At 34.4% G+C, this 20,524-nt stretch overlaps 1 protein-coding gene and 1 non-coding gene across 2 annotated transcripts in view; one reads left to right on the forward strand and one right to left on the reverse strand.

Moving 5' to 3' along the window:
• The window catches only part of Itfg1 (integrin alpha FG-GAP repeat containing 1), a 264,556-nt gene that overhangs the window by 96,124 nt on the left and 147,908 nt on the right, over positions 1-20,524 (reverse strand). The gene's annotated exons all lie outside the window — the stretch shown is intronic.
• On the forward strand, positions 5,742-5,849 carry LOC143384566 (U6 spliceosomal RNA). Its single transcript, XR_013089367.2, has one exon. It is a non-coding gene; the product is annotated as a U6 spliceosomal RNA (small nuclear RNA).

Below are 20,524 nucleotides of genomic sequence, written 5' to 3' on the forward strand. Positions count from 1 at the left end.
AAAGTGATATACCAGTCTAAGGTAAATTAGAAGACTCGATTGACTATATTGATAAAAGACATGGTAGACTTCAGAACAAAGAAAATCACCAGATCAAGTCAGTAATTTCATAATAGAAAGGTGTCAGTTCTTCTAGACAAGATAAGAATCCTAAATGTTTATGCACCTAGTAACAGAGCTTAACGTTATATGAAATAAAAAACTGAAAGAGCTACAAGGTGAAAAAGACAAATTTACAACTGTGTTCAAAGATTTCAATATGCTTCTTCCAATTACTAGTAGATTAAAAAGACATAAATTCAGTGAGGATAAAGAAGACTTGAGCAAGATTATCATCCATTTAAAACTGGCTGACATCTTTTGAGGTGTAAATTATATTTGTCAAGATAGAGCATATACCAATCATAAAATAAGTCTCAATAAATATAAAGGAATTAAAGTCATAGAAAGTATGTCCTCTGGTCATAATGGAATTAGATTAGAAAGCAATAATAGATATTTGGAAAATCTCCAGATATTTGGAAATTACTTAAAACACTGCCAAATAATCCAGGAGTAAAAAAAGGAAAAATAGAAAGTACTTTGAATTGAATGAAAATGAAGATGATGAATATCAAGATTTTCGGGACATCATTAATATAGTATTTAGAGGATACTTACAGCATCCTATATTAGTAAACACCTATATTAGTAAAGACAAGTCTCAATTCAGTGATCTCAGTTTCTTTCTTAAGAAACTAGAAATAGAAGAGTCAGATTAATGTGAAATAAGCAGAAAAGGGAAATATATTAGAAGATAAATGAAGTACAGGACAATAATTAATAAAAACAAAAGCTGTCTTTTTTCTTGCTAAGATTAATAAAGTTAATAAACTTCCAGCTAAAATGGTCATTTAAAAACATAAAGATACAAAATGCTAATATCAGGAATGAAAGAGGTGATATCAGTATAGATTTTATTGGTATTTAAAGCCACCAAAGGAATATTATAAAATGGGTGAATTTCTTGGAAGTACCAAAGCTCACTCAAGAGTAGATTAAAAACAAAAATTAAAGTGTAGTTCAAAAGAGAAAATTTCATACTGAGATGACTTCACTGACAAATTCTACCAAATATTCAGAGGGACCCCCCCCCAATTCTACAAAAACGCTCAAGTAAACAGATGAGAAAGACATATTTCCCAACTCATTCTATGAATCAGCATCATACACCAAATCAGCAAAGACATAACAAAAGAACTATAGACCAACAGCATTCATGAACACAAGTGCAAAAATTTTAACCAAAATTCTAGTAAGTAAACTTCAGAGTACAGCCAGATCTTGCTTTGCACAGTACATTCACTGTTCATTGCAAATTCAGCATTTTGAAAACAATCTTCTGCTTTATGATTAACACAGAATTGCGCAGTCAAGAGGATATAGTTATGATAATGGACATGTTTCAATGAACACAGTACCTTGCAAAGTGAGGGCTAGAGGTATATGAAAAGGAGAAAAATCATGAGTAGTTGAGCTTATTGCAGGAATGCAGAATTGCTTTAATATTTGAAAATAAATCTGTTTGGTTCAATAGTTGGACATAAAGCAAATTATACAGTCAAATAATTTCTCAACATTATGAAGGACATTTACAGAAAACCTATAGTGAACTTCATACTAATGGTAGAAAACTGAAAATATTTTCTTCCTAAGATCTTTTTTCCTAAAAAACAAGAATGCCTGCTCTCACATTTCAAAAAATGTAAAGCACGTTCTTGCCATTGCAAAAAGAAAAAAGTCCTAAAAACAAAACAAAACAAATCACCAAAAAACAAAATAAAATGCAACCAGATTGGAGAGGAAGAATTAAAACTGTTTTTATTTGTAAATTATATTGACAACTTATTTAAAAAATCCTATGAAACATGCAAAAGTTTTTAGAACTAGAAAGGAAGTTTAGCTGGGTGGAAAATAGAAACACAATAGTCAACTGTATTTCTATATATCACCAAAGAACAATCAGAAATTAAAATGAAAATGTTCCAGTCATATGCATCAAACAAAAGAAATACCTAGGATGCACAAGACCTCCATATTAAAGCCTAGAACACACTAATGAGAAAATTATAGATCTAAAATAAAAACACACACAAACACACACACACAAACACACCATATTCATGGCCAGAGGACCTGGTATTATTAAAATGTAAATTAACCCCGAATTTACATCTTCAGTATAATCCCAATCAAAATTTCTGCAGATTTTTTTAAGCTGTAGAAATGGTTACTAAAATTTATAGAAAATGCAAAGGATCTAGAAGAGTTAAAATACCTGGAAAAAAAGAGTAAAGTTGGAAGACTAAAGCCATTTAAATTTCCTATTTATTTTAATCAAATGTCATCAAAATAGTATGGTACTGTTGCAAAGTTGGATGATAGATAACTGAAACAAATCTGGGCAAATCATATGACTTAAGAAATTTATCGATGCCTTCACTATCTTCTATTTTATTGGAATATAAGGATTCAAAATAGTTTCTGATAATCTTCTGTATTTCTGAAGTGTCTGTTGTGATATTGCCTTTTTCATCCCGTATGCTGGTAATTTGAGTTCTCTCTCTTCTTCTCTTCGTTAGCGTGGCTAAGGGTCTGTCGATTTTATTTATTTTTTCAAAGAACCAACTTTTAGTTTTGTCAATTTTTTCAATTGTTTCTTTCGTTTCGATTTCATTAATTTCAGCTCTGATTTTAATTATTTCTTGTCTTCTACTTCTTTTGCTGTTGTTTTGCTCTTCTTTTTCTAGGATTTTGAGTTGAAGTATTAGATCATTTATTTGTTGGTTTTTTCTTTTTCTAAGGAATGAACTCCAAGCAATAAATTTTCCTCTTAGAACTGCTTTCAATGTGTCCCATAGATTCCGATATGTTGTGTCTGTGTTTTCATTTATCTCTAAGAATTTTTTAATTTCCTCCTTGATGTCTTCTATAACCCATTGATCATTCAGTAACCTATTGTTCATTCTCCAAGTGATGCATGATTTTTCCTTACTTCTTTTATCGTTAATTTTCAATTTCATTCCATTATGGTCAGATAAGATACATGGTATTATCTCTACTCCTTTGTATTGTCTAAGAGTTGCCCTGTGACATAATATATGATCTATTTTTGAGAAGGATCCATGTGCTGCTGAGAAAAAAGTGTAACTGCTTGATGTTGGGTGGTATATTCTATATATGTCAATTAAGTCTAGGTTATTAATTGTGTTATTGAGCTCTATAGTTTCCTTATTCAACTTTTGTTTGGAAGATCTGTCCAGTGGTGAGAGAGGTGTGTTGAAGTCTCCCATGATTATTGTATGGTGGTCTATTAGACTCTTGAACTTGAGAAGAGTTTGTTTGATGAACATAGCTGCACCATTGTTTGGGGCATATATATTTATAATTGTTATGTCTTGTTGGTGTATGGTTCCCTTGAGAAGTATGTAGTGTCCCTCTTCATCCCTTTTGATTAACTTTGGCTTGAAATCTATTTTATTTGATATGAGTATGGACACTCCTGCTTGTTTCCGAAGTCCATATGAGTGATATGATTTTTCCCAACCTTTCACCTTCAGTCTATGTATGTCTTTTCCTATCAAATGCGTCTCCTGAAGGCAGCATATTGTTGGGTCTTGTTTTGTGATCCATTCTACTAGCCTGTGTCTCTTAATTGGTGAGTTTAAGCCATTAACATTTAGGGTTATTATTGAGATATGGGTTGTTCTTCCAGCCATATTTGTTTATTTATGTTACTAAACATGGTTTGTTTTCCTCTTTGATTATTCCCCCCCCTTTACTGTACTACCTCCCGCTGTTGGTTTTCATTGATATTTTCCATTTCCTCTTCCTGTAATATTTTGCCGAGGATGTTTTGAAGAGATGGTTTTCTAGCTGCAAATTCTTTTAACTTTTGTTTATCATGGAAGGTTTTAATTTCATCTTCCATCCTGAAGCTTAATTTCGCGGGATACACGATTCTTGGTTGGAACCCATTTTCTTTCAGTGTTTGAAATATGTTATTCCAGGATCTTCTAGCTTTGAGAGTCTGTGTTGAAAGATCAGCTGTTATCCTGATTGGTTTACCCCTAAATGTAATCTGCTTCCTTTCTCTTGTAGCTTTTAAAATTCTCTCCTTATTCTGTATGTTGGGCATCTTCATTATAATGTGTCTAGGTGTGGATCTCTTATGATTTTGCACATTCGGCGTCCTGTAGGCTTCTAGGATTTGGGATTCTGTCTCATTCTTCAAGTCTGGGAAGTTTTCTCGTATTATTTCGTTGAATAGATTGCTCATTCCTTTGGTTTGGACCTCAGTACCTTCCAGGAAATAAATTCTAATGAAGATATAAAATGTTACATGGAGAAAAATTTGTGGCATATAGATAAATATATATAAATGTATAAAATTTTATAGCTCTAAATGTACTTATCAAAGAGGAAAAATTGAGAATTAATAAATTTTTGGAGAGTTGAAAAAAAAGCAGGTAAGTCTTTTTTAAGAAGAAAAATAAACACTAAAGATTAATTTATTTTTAAGCACAGTTATCTGCCTCCTCAATTCCTCTCTTTGTGAGGTGACTGAATATCTTAGTATCAACAACAACAAAATGGTGAAGAGGGAGTGTGGCTAATAGGAACTTCATCTACATCCATTGTGGATGGTCAAACATTTCTCTGGGCTGTCTAAGCCCATTGTAGAGTTAGACTGCTACAGCAGAAAACATGGAATGTGACCAGTTGATATGAATGACTTCTATAAAATAACAATCTCAGCACATGTACACACACACACACCACACACCCCTTGTGTTCTCCAAGTAAGTTCCCTATAGATCTCTTTACATATTTCAGTGTCATTGTTCACATTTTTGTGATTCCTCTTTGAGCATGCCTTCAGAAGTAATTTACTCTTCTAACATCCTCAGTGATGGTAAATCATCGATACGAGTGGTAGTACGAACTGAAGTGTTAAATGTTAAGGTCGGTTAATAGGTTGTGCTAAAATAATTAATTGGTAAGACATTAGACTGAGGCAGCTCCACTGCACATACTTCCTATTTAAACAAATAGAAATCCAAGTTAGTGTTAAAGGTAAAGGGAACTTAATGCCTAGTAAGAATGCACCAACCAAACTAGAACTAGGGACTTTTCTATAGGAATGATCCAAAGACTGCTACTGCTCCACTTTAAACACTCATTTTTGTTGTTGCGGGGGGGCCTTGTTTGGACATTCACCCTATAAAAGGCTTCTCAGAACCCATTCATAAAGCCCAGTTACAGCTTGTGGTCTAGAAATTCAATTCATGAATTTCTGTCTGCTCAAATAAAATTTCAATGCGCCTAAATTTATGTTTAAACAGTTGGTTAGAATAGTATTTGTACAAAATCAAAGTACATGTAAAGTAGTAAGATTCATCTCAGTCTTTTTTTAAAAAAAACATTTTTATTAATTGTTGATGGATCTTTATTTATTTATTTATATGTGGTACTGAGAATGGAACTCAATGCCTCACACATGCTAGGCAAGCACTCTACCACTGAGCCACAATCCCAGCCCCTGAGTCTGACTCTTTAAGTGAATTATTTTTATGGAGATATAACTCATATACCATAAACATCACCATTTTAAAGTGTATAATTTAGTGTTTTTCAGTATATTCATTCCCATATGGAATCCTATCCTGTTTGAAGTCATTCCCCTTATCAGTAATTCTTAAGTGCTTGCTTTGGCAGCACATATACTAAAATTGGAATGATACAGAGAAGATTAACATGGCCACTGTACAAGGATGACACACAAATTTTGTGAAGCGTTCCATATTTTTTTTTATGGATATTAAAATATAAACATTGGAGCTGCCCCCTGCGCCAGCAAGGAAGGCGGACCTGCGATCCACCGGCAGGTCAGGCCCAGCAACCGGTGGAGGGGCACAGCTGCCCCACGAGCCTGCAAGGTAGGCGGACCTGCGACCCACAGGCAGAACAGGCCCAGAAACCCGCGGAGGGGCACAGCTGCCCCACGCGCCTGCAAGGTAGGCGGAACCGTGACCACCGACAGAACTGGCCCAGACACATCGCCCCGGTTGGGGGAGGGGCAGAGTTGCCACGCGCCTGCAAGGTAGGCGGACCTGCGACCCACCAGCAGAATAGGCCCAGCAACCCGTGGAGCAGCAGAGCCACCCCCTGCACCTGCAAGGTAGGCGGAACTGCGACCCACCGGCAGAACAGGCCCAGCAACCCGTCGGAGGGGCAGAGCTGCCCCACGCGCCTGCAAAGAAGGTGGACTTGAGACCCACCGGCAGGTCAGGCCCAGCAACACGCAGAGGGGCAGAGCATTAGCCATGCTAACGAAGAGAAGAAGAGAGAGAACTCAAATTACTAGCATACGGGGTGAAAAAGGCAATATCACAACAGACACTTCAGAAATACAGAAGATAATCAGAAATTATTTTGAATCCTTATACTCCAATAAAATAGAAGATAGTGAAGGCATCGATAAATTTCTTAAGTCATATGATCTGCCCAGATTGAGTCAGGAGGATGTTGACAACCTAAACAGACCAATATCAATTGAGGAAATAGAAGAAACCATCAAAAGACTACCAACTAAGAAAAGCCCAGGACCGGATGGGTATACAGCAGAGTTTTACAAAACCTTTAAAGAGGAACTAATACCAATACTTTTCAAGCTATTTCAGGAAATAGAAAAAGAGGGAGAACTTCCAAATTCATTCTACGAGGCCAACATCACCCTGATTCCTAAACCAGACAAAGACACTTCAAAGAAAGAAAACTACAGACCAATATCTCTAATGAACCTAGATGCAAAAATACTCAATAAAATTCTGGCGAATCGAATACAAAATCATATCAAAAAATTGTGCACCATGATCAGGTAGGATTTATCCCTGGGATGCAAGGCTGGTTCAATATACGGAAATCAATAAATGTTATTCACCACATCAATAGGCTTAAAAATAAGAACCATATGATCATCTCGATAGATGCATAAAAAGCATTTGACAAAGTACAGCATCCCTTTATGTTCAAAACTCTAGAAAAACTAGGGAGAACAGGAACATACCTCAATATTGTAAAAGCAATCTATGCTAAGCCTCAGGCTAGCATCATTCTGAATGGAGAAAAACTGAAGGCATTCCCTCTAAAATTTGGAACAAGACAGGGATGCCCTCTCTCACCACTTCTGTTCAACATAGTTCTCGAATCACTGGCTAGAGCAATTAGACAGACGAAAGAAATTAAAGGCATAAAAATAGGAAAAGAAGAACTCAAATTATCACTACTTGCAGATGACATGATTCTATACCTAGCAGACCCAAAAGGGTCTACAAAGAAACTATTAGAGCTAATAAATGAATTCAGCAAAGTGGCAGGATATAAAATCAACACGCATAAATCAAAGGCATTCCTGTATATCAGTGACAAATCCTCTGAAATGGAAATGAGGACAACCACTCCATTCACAATATCCTCTTATTCTTCTAAATGAATTTCAGGACTGTTTTTCTATTTCTATAAAGAACATTATTGGAATTTAAAAAAGAATTACATTAAATCTGTAGAGTGCTCTTGGGAATATGTCCATTTTGATGGTATTAATTCTGCCTATTAAAGAACCCGAGAGATCTTTCCACCTTCTAAGGTCTTTTTCAATCTCTTTCTTTAGTGTTCTGTAGTTTTCATCATAGAGGTCTTTCACCTCTTTTGTTAGATTGATTTAAAAGGGTTTTTTTTGAAGGCTACCGTGAATGGGCTAGTTTTCCTAATTTCTCTTTCAGCTGATTTATCATTGGTGTATAGGGATGCAATTGATTTATGGATATTAGTTTTATTTTTTTTATTTATTTTTAAAATTAATTTTTATTGTTGGTTGTTCAAAACATTACATAGTTCTTGATATATCATATTTCACACTTTGATTCAAGTGTGATATGAACTCCCATTTTTACCCCATATACAGATTGCAGAATCACATCAGTTGCACATCCATTGATTTACATATTGCCATACTAGTGTCTGTTGTACTCTGCTGCCTTTCCTATCCTCTACTATCCCCCCTCCCCCGTCCCCTCCCAGTGACAAATCCTCTGAAATGGAAATGAGGACAACCACTCCATTCACAATATCCTCAAAAAAAATAAAATACTTGGGAATCAACCTAACAAAAGAGGTGAAAGACTTATATAATGAAAACTACAGAACCCTAAAGAGAGAAATAGAAGAAGATCTTAGAAGATGGAAAAATATACCCTGTTCATGGATAGGTAGAACTAACATCATCAAAATGGCGATATTACCAAAAGTTCTCTATAGGTTTAATGCAATGCCAATCAAAATCCCAACGGCATTTCTTGTAGAAATAGAGAAAGCAATCATGAAATTCATATGGAAAAATAAAAGACCCAGAATAGCAAAAACAATGCTAAGCAGGAAGTGTGAATCAGGCGGTATAGCTATACCAGACTTCAAACTATACTACAGAGCAATAGTAACAAAAACAGCATGGTACTGGTACCAAAACAGGTGGGTGGACCAATGGTACAGAATAGAGGACACAGAAACCAATCCACAAAATTACAACTATCTTATATTTGATAAAGGGGCTAAAAGCATGCAATGGAGGAAGGATAGCATCTTCAACAAATGGTGTTGGGAAAACTGGAAATCCAAATGCAACAAAATGAAACTGAATCCCTTTCTCTCGCCATGCACAAAAGTTAACTCAAAGTGGATCAAGGAACTTGATATCAAATCAGAGACATGGCATCTGATAGAAGAAAAAGTTGGCTATGATCTACATACTGTGGGGTCAGGCGCCACATTCCTCAATAGGACACCCATAGCACAAGAGTTAATAACTAGAATCAACAAATGGGACTTACTCAAACTAAAAAGTTTTTTCTCAACAAAAGAAACAATCAGAGAGGTAAATAGGGAGCCTACGTCCTGGGAACAAATCTTTACTCCTCACACTTCAGACAGAGCCCTAATATCCAGAATATACAAAGAACTCAAAAAATTAGACAATAAGATAACAAATAACCCAATCAACAAATGGGCCAAGGACCTGGACAGACATTTCTCAGAGGAGGACATACAATCAATCAACAAGTACATGAAAAAATGCTCACCATCTCTAGCAGTCAGAGAAATGCAAATCAAGACCACCCTAAGATACCATCTCACTCCAGTAAGATTGGCAGCCATTAGGAAGTCAAACAACAACAAGTACTGGCGAGGATGTGGGGAAAAGGGTACTCTTGTACATTGCTGGTGGGACTGCAAATTGGTGCGGCCAATTTGGAAAGCAGTATGGAGATTTCTTGGAAAGCCGGGAATGGAACCACCATTTGACCCAGCTATTCCCCTTCTCGGTCTATTCCCTAAAGACCTAAAAAGAGCATACTACAGGGACACTGCTACATCCATGTTCATAGCAGCACAATTCACAATAGCAAGACTGTGGAACCAACCTAGATGCCCTTTAATATGGAATGGATAAAAAAAAAATGTGGCATTTATACACAATAAAGTATTACTCTGCATTAAAAAATGACAAAATCATAGAATTTGCAGGGAAATGGATGGCATTAGAGCAGATTATGCTAAGTGAAGCTAGCCAATCCCTTAAAAACAAATGCCAAATGTCTTCTTTGATATAAGCAGAGTAACTAAGAACAGAGTAGGGACGAAGAGCATGAGAAGAAGATTAACATTAAACAGGGATGAGAGGTGGGAGGAAAAGGGAGAGAGAAAGGAAATTGCATGGAAATGGAAGGAGACCCTCAGGGGTATACAAAATTACATACAAGAGGAAGTGAGGGGAAGGGGAAAAAAAATATAAGGGGGAGAAATGAATTACAGTAGAGGGGGTAGAGAAGAGGGGAGGGGACGGTGGGAGGGGGGATAGTAGAGGATAGGAAAGGCAGCAGAATACAACAGACACTAGTATGGCAATATGTAAATCAATGGATGTGTAACTGACGTGATTCTGCAATCTGTATACGGGGTAAAAATGGGAGTTCATATCCCACTTGAATCAAAGTGTGAAATATGATATATCAAGAACTATGTAATGTTTTGAACAACCAACAATAAAAATTAATAAAAAAAAGAAATATGAAAAAAAAAGATTTAATCTTATCTTTTTTGAAATAGCCTGATGACATGCTGAGTAAGATAATGATGCACCTTAAAAAAGGGCATTAGTCCACCATTGAAAATGCATTAAAATAAGATTAAGCCAGGAATGTACAAATAATCATATATTAAACCCTTTATTAAGCAGAGGACAAAACATTTAGATAATGAACTAAAACTTGGGCTAAAAGGAAAAAAAAGATGTAACAATTAACCCTTGTAAAATATTGAAAATTTTTTCCTTGGCAAGTATTTGTTGGCACTGGAGGACCCCCAAGTGACCCAGTTTAAATTTGAAATTCAGCATGCTAAGTTTCTTTTTACCATTAGTCAAAGATGAGATAAAATTCTCTATTTTGAGATAACGATGGCATTAAAACTGCCAAGTAATGGCGTACCTGTGATAAAGAAAACCTATAGAAAATACCATTAAGAAATTGATATTTATATTAGGATATTCATGCCAACAAATAAGTTGAAGATGTAGGACAAGGAACTATGTTAGGAAATACTGAGTCAAATCTATGTGCTGTGGGAAAAAAAGATGAGTAAGCCTTTTTTGAAACCCTGTCATGCAAAAGGAGTTTTCAGGCAGTACCAAGATTCTACCTTTACTTCTTTAGAATTCTATTTCAAAATCTTCAGTATGTGGAAAATGACAATTTATAGCCTATTCTCACTTTGGTATTCTACTTGGTTTCTGATGTTCACTTATAGGAATAAAAGGGAGGGAAGAAACTCTAAAACTCATTAACATTTAAAAGCTTTGACTAACATAACATTTTTTTAAATGCTCATTTTTTCTTTTTTGTTATGTTTCTACATGTTCCTGAGAATGTATGAATCTGTTATTCCAATATATTTAGTGGACATTGGTTAACCTCAAGAATGAATATTTTCTCAGAATTTGAGAATTCCAGTCCCCACCCCTTGTTATATTCTGTTACATTCCTTTGACTGCTTTTGTATTACAAAGGACACTATTTTAAAAATGTAAACTATGGGGCTAAACAAAAATGCTAGTGAGTAAAGACACAATAACAGGTATTTACAAAATGTAGTCATAAAAAATACAGTACATTTTAATTGAGATGCATCTTATACAGCACAGTTTTTTCAGGTAAGGTAAAAACCATGTATATTCTAGAGTTAATCCATATACACTAATATCCTAAATCTAACTAATGTGTAATGCTTGGCACACTCTAAGAAAATAATATATAACCTGTTATTCATAACTGAAAAAGTATAGTAAAAAGGCTAAAAATTGTATTTTCATTATGCAGTCTTTATTTCATATCACAGTAGAGGGAAGATCACACAAATGGACATATATATATATATATATATATATATATATATATATATATATATATATATATTTAACTTATGAATGATTAATGTATAAGAGTAATATTGCTATTTTTAGATTAATTTTAAAACCTTATTTATTATTCTTTCCTATATGAAAAATTACTATAATGTACTAATTTAAAATAATAATAATAGAAATAATAGAGTGGAGCAAGGAGGTTACAGGAAGGGAGGAGGGTAAGGAAAGGGGAGTTACGGAGGAATGAGATTAATCAAATTATGTGCATGTACAAATATGTCATAATGAATCCAACTTTTATATATAATTTTAATGCATCAATGAAAAATATTTAAAAATAGTGAACATCATTTGGTAATGTAATTATAGACAATTAAATTTACATTTATTTGTACCTCCTATACTTCTATCATTTGTTAGAAAAACATGTACAATAAAAATACTGTATGGGATTGGGAGTGTAGCTCAGCGGTAGAATGTGTGTCACCACACACAAGCCCTGGGTTCAATCTCCAGCACCAAAACAACAATAAACAAAACCGAACCAACTAAACAAAAAAAATTCTTATTTTCAAATGAAACTGTCTGCATGGGAAATTTATGAGAACATACAAATTATGAGAATAAGAGAATAAAGCAAGATTGGTGAATATAAAATTCACATATTAAAATCATCAGGTTTCTTATATATGAATAATAATCACCAGAAAGTTAATAGAAAAAATCTCATTACAGTAATAATGATGTCTCTAGGAATCAATATAAGAAAAACAGTATAGGAGTTTCATGAAGATAGTGACAAGACATTACTAAAGGATATTGAAAGATATGTGAATAAATGTTATGGCCTTGAAGATTTAATGTCAGAAATATGCCAATTCATCCCAAGTTAATCTTTAAATAAAATGTAATAAAAATCAATCAAAAGCCTAAAATTTTTAATTTTATTTTAAAATATTTGTATTCTTGCATAATAATTATATATAATAGTAGAATTCACAGTGACATATTTGTACCTATATATAATATAATTTGATCAGTTTCATCTCCAGAAACTCTCTCTTTCTTCCCCTTCTTCTGTCCTCCTTTTCTCTACCCTATTGGTTAGTCTCCTCTATTTTCGTAAGATTCACTTAACATGATGTCTTCCAGTTCCATTCATTTTCCTGCAAGTGACATAATTTCACTCGTTTTTAGAGCTGACTAAAACACCATTGTGTATAGTGTCCATCTAATTAAGTATTGATGGACACTATAACTTGGTTATTGCAAATTGCTCTGCTGTGAACATTATGTGCATATAACTATAGTGGGCTGACTTTAATTCTTTAGGATAAATACTGAGGAATAGAAAATCTGTCTAATATGGTGGTTCCATTCCTAATCTGCTCAGGAACCTCCATGCTGATTTACATAGTGGTTGTATTAATTTACAATTCCATCAATAGTTCATAAAAGTGTTCCTTTTCCTTCACATTCTCACCATAATTTATTATTATTTGTATTCTGATGATTTCCTTTCTAAATTGAAGGAGATGAAATCTCACTGTAGCTTTAATTTGCATTTTCTTGATTGCTAAGGATGTTGAACATTTTTCATATATTTGTTAGTTATCTGTATTTCTTCTTTTGAGAAATGTCTGTTTCTTTTCATTTGCTCACTTATTGAAATGGGTATTTGTCTTGGTGTTACATTTTTTTTAGTTCTGGATATTAAACCACTGTTAGAGTAGCTGGCAAAGATTTTCTTCTATTTTGTAGGCTCTGTCTTTACATTCTTAACGGTTTTCTTTGCTGTGCAGAAACTTTTTCATTTCATGCTATCAATGTAGTAATTCTTAGTTGTATTTCCTAAACTTTAGTAATCCTATTGAGGAAGTTGTTGCCTATATCTGTATATTGGAGTGTTGAACCTATGTGTTCTAGTATTTGCTAAGTTTCTGATCTGACTCTTTAGGTCTTTGGTCTACTTAGAGTTGCCTTTTGTCCATGGGGAGAGAAAGATGTAGTTTCATTCTTCTGCATATAGATATCCAGTTCTCCCAGCATGATTTCTGCAATGTATGTTTTTAGTGCCTTTGTCAAGGATCTGATGACTATATCTACGTGGGTTTGTCTCTGTTCTTCTACTCTATTCCATCTGTTTGGGTCTTCCAATAGAGTTCTTTTGGTCAAATAAAAACAGTAACTCCAAATTTATATGGATGGAGCAAGGGCAAAAGAACAGTCAAGATAATTCTAAAGGAAAACTACACTGGAAGATCCTACCTTCCTTCCCCCCACCTTTTTTTTGGGGGGTACTGGAGATTGATCCCAGGTCCTCACACAGATTAAGCAAGCACTGTACCACTGAGGTATATCCTTAGCCCTTGGAAGATTTTTCTTCACCAGATACAAAACATTGTTTAAGAGCTACAGTAACTAGCATAATAAGGAATCAGTGCAGACTGATAAACAAGGTAAGAAACCAGAATAGAAGACACAAAAACAGAACTACATACAGAGAAACTTGATAAATGACAAAGGTTTCATTTTATGTCAGTGGACAAAGAACACTACTCATCAAACTTGGGGACAACTGGTTATCTAAGTGGAAAGGAATAAAATTAGATCTCTATGATGCTATAGCAACAAAATTAATTATAGGTAGATTATATGAAAAGCAAAACTCTAAAGCTTTTCTGATGAAATAAAAGTAAATATTGTTCCTGATACTCTACACTCTAAAGGGAAGCTCAAGTTTATATCCATTCATGGGTACTGAGGTTTGTTTCCTTTTCATTTAAAGCAGAGTCTTACTTAAGAGACTACAAATGGAGGGTCTGTGCATGAGTATCAATGTTTAATACATGTTTTCATGTAAATAAAAAAGACACAAAGAGTGGGGGAAACACAAGATTCACAGAGTTTTCAGTTATAATTTGAATGATCTGAAGTAGTTGTCACAAAAAGTTAGAATTGCTCTGAGTGGTGGCACTTGCAAGGAAAACAGAAGAGGTCATTTACAAATGCAGTTTTTATCTAGATACCAGGGCTTGGGCTTATTAAAGTCTGGCATAGAAAAGAAGAAGCAGCTACTGCTACCATGCTCTACATTTTAGATGACAGAGTATTATGTACAAATGTCCACAGACCAAGCAGAATGGGAATGGGAGAGAGATTAAAACGGGGTTGGGGAAGGAGACAAGACTTGTTCTTGCTTTTTCTTAATCCTGCATGGATTGCCATTCCCACTATTCAAACTATGATATTCAGGATTAGATAAACATTATTTCTTGCATAGAAAAATAAGTTATGAAATTGCTATGTTTGAATTCCTGATGTTGCTATTGCAGGACAAACCAGTAGTAGCAATGGGGAGGAAGGTAGAGAGATACTATTTGAGGTGAAAATAACCAAGTAAATATAATAGAAACGGTGATTTCCATCAACTGAAAGCACAGTAATGTATAATCAGTGATAAGAGTACAACTTGAGGAATGGTAAATACTTATGAAAGGCTTGGAATTCCTGTATTTCTTGTTCATTCAAAGTGTAATCCACATGTAAAATGAGGAATCAGGCTACATTGTACAGTTTTTTATATATTATGGACACAGGCCCCAAATTAGCTTTAGGATGGAGTTTTAGGATGCAGTTTGGTTGCCAGAAAGCCAAATTAGTGTTCTAATCAATAATGTAATATTAATCTTCATGTCTGGTATTTGTCTTTGCTCTGAAGATTATTTTACTCATATTAAAATGGCCACTACAACTTACTTATTAAAAAATGTATTCTTTTTAGATATAAATGTCAGTAGAGTGTATTTTGACACACATTATACATACATGGAATATAAATTCCCATTCTTTTTTTAATTTTTGATATCAGGGATTGAACTCAGGGGCACAACCAATGAGACACATTCCTATCCCTATTTTGTATTTTATTTAGAGACAGGGTCTCACTGAGTTGCTTAGTGCCTCGCCATTCCTGGCTTTGGAGCTGCTGGGATTACAGGCCTGCGCCACCATGCCTGGCCCTAAATTCACATTCTTGTGGTTGTACATAATGTGGAGTTATACTGGCTGTGTATTCATATATGAACATAGGAAAGTTATGTCTGATTCATTCTACTGTCTTTCCTATTCCCACCTTCCCTCCCTCACCTTCATTCTCCTTTGTCTAATCCACTGAACTTCTATTCCCCTCTCCCACTGCTTATTGTGTGTTAACATCCACATATCAGAGAGAACATTTGGCCTCTATTTTTGGGGGGGTTGGTTTATTTCATTTAACATGATAGTCCCCAATATTTTCCGTTTACTGGCAAATGCCATTCCTCATTCTTCTTTATGGCTGAGTAATATTTCATTGTGTATGAATACAACATTTTCTTTATCCACTCATGTGTTGAAGGGTACTTGAGTTGGTTCCAAAGCTTAGCTATTGTGAATTGAGCTTCTATAAACATTGATGTGGCTGGGTCAGTATATTATGCTGATTTTAAGTTTTCCGGGTAAATACCAAGAAGTGAGACAACTGGGTCAAATATGGGTTCCATTCCAAGTTTTCTAAAAAATCTCCATATAATATAGTCTACTCATGGTACCTTTCCTTCCCTTTTAATGTGAACCTACCTATAAAAGTATATTTCAAGTGAACTGATTACGGACTGCATTCAATGGGTCATAATTTTTTAATCGAATTTGATATTACTTGCTACGGGAAATCTTACTTTTAAAAACTTTTTCAGTTTTTAGTGCATTATAGATACAAATTATAGTGTTCATTTTGACATATTAATAAATGCATATAACATAGTTCTCTTCATTTCAATCCACAGTATTGCCCCTTTGTCTCCCCTTGTCTCTCTCTTGATTCCTTTGCTCAAGGAATTCCTTGATTCCTTTGTATTGGTCTTCCTTCTATTTATTTACTTATTTAAAAATTGATGCATTATAGTTATCTATAAAACTATAAAATACATTGTGGCATATTCATACATGTACCTATATAATTTGGTCAACTTCATTTCCCAGTTCTATGCCTTTCCCAACCCTCCTCTCTCCACCTTGGTTTTCCACTTCTACTCTACTAATTTCCCTTCTATTTTCATGAGATCTTAATTTTATATCCAGTTTTTCTTCTAGCTTCCACAATTGATAGAAATATTCAACCCTTGATTTTCTGAGTCTGGCCTCTTTCACTTAACATGATGCTCTAAATTGTATCCATTTACCAACAAATGACTTAACTGCATTCTTCTTTATGGATGAGTAGAACTTCATTGTGTACATAAACCACATTATCTTTATTCATCTATTGATGGGCACCTAGGCTGGTTCCATAACTTCAATATTGTGGATTGTGCTGCTGTAAACATTGGTATGCATGCCTCACTATAGTATGCTGATTTTAGTTCTTTTTGGATAAATACCAAGGAATGGGATAGCTGGATTATATAGTGGTTCCACTCCCATTCTTTTGAGAAATCACCATACTGCTTTCCAAAGTTTATATTAGTATGTAGTCCCACAATGTATAATGTACATTTTCCCCCTACATCCTTGCCAGCAGTTATTTGTATTCTCCATTCTAACCAGTGTGAGATAAGATAGTGTAGTTTTGATTTGGATTTTCTTGATTGCTAAGGATGTTTAACAACTTTTCATATATTTGTTGGCCATTTATATTTATACTTTTGAGAAATGTTTCTTTAGATCTTTTGCCCAGTTATTAAGTGGTTTGTTAGTTTTTTGGTGTTAGGATTTTTGAATTCTTTGTATATTCTGGTTATTAATCCCCTATCAGAAGAATAGTTGGTAAAAATTTTCTTCCATTCTGTAGGCTCTCTTCAAGCTCTTTATAGTTTCCTTTGCTGTGAAGCAGCTTTTAAATTTTGTGCTATCCCACCTGTTGATTCTTGTTTTTATTTCTTGAGCTTCAGGAATTTTATTAAGAAAGCCAGAACCTGCACCAATGTGTTGGCAAACTGCTTCTATGTTTTCTTCTAGAAGTTTCACTGTTTCTGGTATAATTCCTAGGTCTATGATCTATGTTGAATTTATTTTTATGAAGGGTCAGAGGTAGGGATCTGGTTTTATTCTTCTGCATATGGATATTCAATTTCCCCAACACTATTTGGTAAAAAAGCTATCTATTCTCCAAGGTATGCTTTGGGCACCTTTCTCAAGAATTAGATGGCTATATTTAGGGAGCTTTTCTTTATGGCTTCTAGTCTATTCCGTTGGTCTTCATTTCCATTTTTAATGTCAACACCATACTATTTTTTTTGTTACTATTGCTCTATAGTATAATTTGAGGCCAGGTATTGTAATGCCTCTAGCCTTGCTCTTTTTTTTTTTAAATTTAGTGTTTTATTCTAATTTGTCATGTATTTCAATAGAATGCATTCCAATTCATATTACACATATAGAGCACAAATTTTCATATCTCTGGTTGTATATAAAGTATATTCACATCATTTGCATCTTCATACATGTAATGATATCCATTTCATTCCACCATCTTTTTTACCCCTCACCCTTCCCTACCCCCCCACTCCTTTGTCCTATCTAGAGTTCCTCTATTCCTCCCAAGCTCTCCCTCCCAACCCCACTATGAATCAGCCTCCTTATATCCGAGAAAACATTTGGCATTTGGTTTTTTGGGATTGGCTAACTTCACTTAGGATTATATTCTCCAACTCCATCCATTTACCTGCAAATGCCATGATTTTATTTTGTTTTATTGCTGAGTAATATTCCATTGTATATATATATACCATATTTTCTTTATCCATTCATCTACTAAGGGCCAGCCTTGCTTTTGTTCCTCAGAACTGCTTTGTCTATTTTGGGTTATTTATTTTTACACATAAATTTTAGGACCAGTTTTTCTAGTTCTGGAAAGAGTATGATTGGTATTTTGGTGGGGATTGCATGGAATCTGTAGATTGTTTTTGGTAATATAACAATTTTGCCAATTTTAGTTCTACCTATCCATAAACATGGTAAGTCTTTCCATCTTCTAGGGCCTTCTTCAGTATCTTTCTTCAGTATTTGATTTATTATTATACACGTCTTTTACCTATTCAGATTAATTCCTAAATTTTTTTTCAGGTTATTGTGAATAGAGTAATTTTCTTGATTTCTTTGTTGGCATATTCATTATTGGAATATAAAAAATTTATATTCCAATAAATGAGAAGATCTAGAAGGTATAACAAATTTCTAGACAGACGTAACCTACCCAAATGGAACCAAGAGGACACAGAGAACTTATTCAAATCATATCAAGCAACAAGATTAAAGCAGTAATAATAAATTTTCTGACAAAGAAAAGTCCAGGACAAGATGGATTCTTAGTTCAGTTTTGCCAGACCTTTAAAGAAGTAATGCTAATCACCTTCTCATTATTCCACAAAATAGAAAGGGAGGGAACACTCACAAACACATTTTATGAAACCAGTGTCCAAACAAAGTCATTGGACTTTGAAGAAAGGAAGACAGAACACAAAAAAGCCTATTGTAACTATGATAGCCTATCAAATGGGAAAGGGAAACAGAAAGATAAGGTTCACACAAGCTCTCAGAAAATAGTGTTCCAAGTGCTTCAATCAAACTTATATTTTATTTTTTTAGAATGGACTATATTTTGTTTTATTTTGATAATATTCTTTTAAAAATTTATTTATTTTTAGTTATACATGGTAGTAGAATGTATTTTGACATATTATATACATAGAATATAACTTGCCATTCTTGGGGTTGTACATGATCAACATAGTTCTTTTTTTTTTTTTTTTTTAAAGAGAGAGTGAGAGAGGAGAGAGAGAGAGAGAGAATTTTTTGATATTTATTTTTTAGTTATCGGCAGACACAACATCTTTGTTTGTACGTGGTGCTGAGAATCGAACCCGGGCCGCTCGCATGCCAGGCGAGCGCGCTACCACTTGAGCCACATCCCCAGCCCTCAACATAGTTCTTGATGTTGTAACCAGAACAACCAGGCAAGAGAAGACAAATAAAGGGATACAAATAGGAAAAGAAGCCAAATAATCTTTATTTACTGATGACATTACTCTATAACTAAAGTACTGAAAATATCCACCAGAAAACTTCTAAATCAATAAACAATTTCAGCAAAGTAGCAGCATATAAGACTAACACAATAATCAGTAGCCCTATTTTTTTCCTTTAATTTTTTACCTTTCTGAAGGGGAATGCTAATGGCAATTATCTCATTCTTTGCCCCCACCCTCCTGTGATATTTTTGGGAATAAATAGCTAATTTACTAGTTTCACAGGTTCACAGATGGAGAAGAACTGTGCCTTATGATGGTATGATATAGTGAGAGCTCTAATTAAAGTGAGAGTCTTAGTTAGGGCCAACTTGGATAATTTAGATAATGAAATTTAGGACTTTTGAACCAATGAGATTTCAGTGACATTCTGTAATTCAGTTGATGTAATGGTTTGAGAATGTTGGGAATGTTTACATAGAATAGATATATTTTGCATGTAGGACAAGAACTAATCTCCAGGAAGCCAGAAGGTGGACTGTAGTAGTAGACTGAATAATATTCCCCTACTGCTGGTCACAAGGGTCCTTAATAAAAAGCAAGTATGAGAATGAGAGAGAGCAGAAGAGTTCAGAAAGTAGATAAAATTGTGAGGATTAATTTGTGTGTCAATTTGGTCCATGGGATACCACAACATTTGGTCAAACATTACTTCTGGTGTGTCTGTGAGGATGTTTTTGGATGCAGTTTATATTTGACTTGGTAGACTGAGAAAAGCAGACTGCCCTCTTTAATGTCAGTGGGTTTCAATTTATTCAATTAAAGAATCAAATGAGACAAAAATGACTATTAAGAGGGAACTCCTCTTGATCACCTTGAGCTGGGGATACTGTTCTTTTATGGTCTTCATCTTTGGCCTGAATATTAGTTTTTCTTGGTTTTAGAGCCTGCTAATTTTGGATTGGAATTTACACCACTGACTTTCCTCACTCTCTGGTCT

The sequence above is a fragment of the Callospermophilus lateralis genome, chromosome 18 (assembly GCF_048772815.1).
Source record: "Callospermophilus lateralis isolate mCalLat2 chromosome 18, mCalLat2.hap1, whole genome shotgun sequence".
Classification (NCBI taxonomy): Eukaryota; Metazoa; Chordata; class Mammalia; order Rodentia; family Sciuridae; genus Callospermophilus; species Callospermophilus lateralis.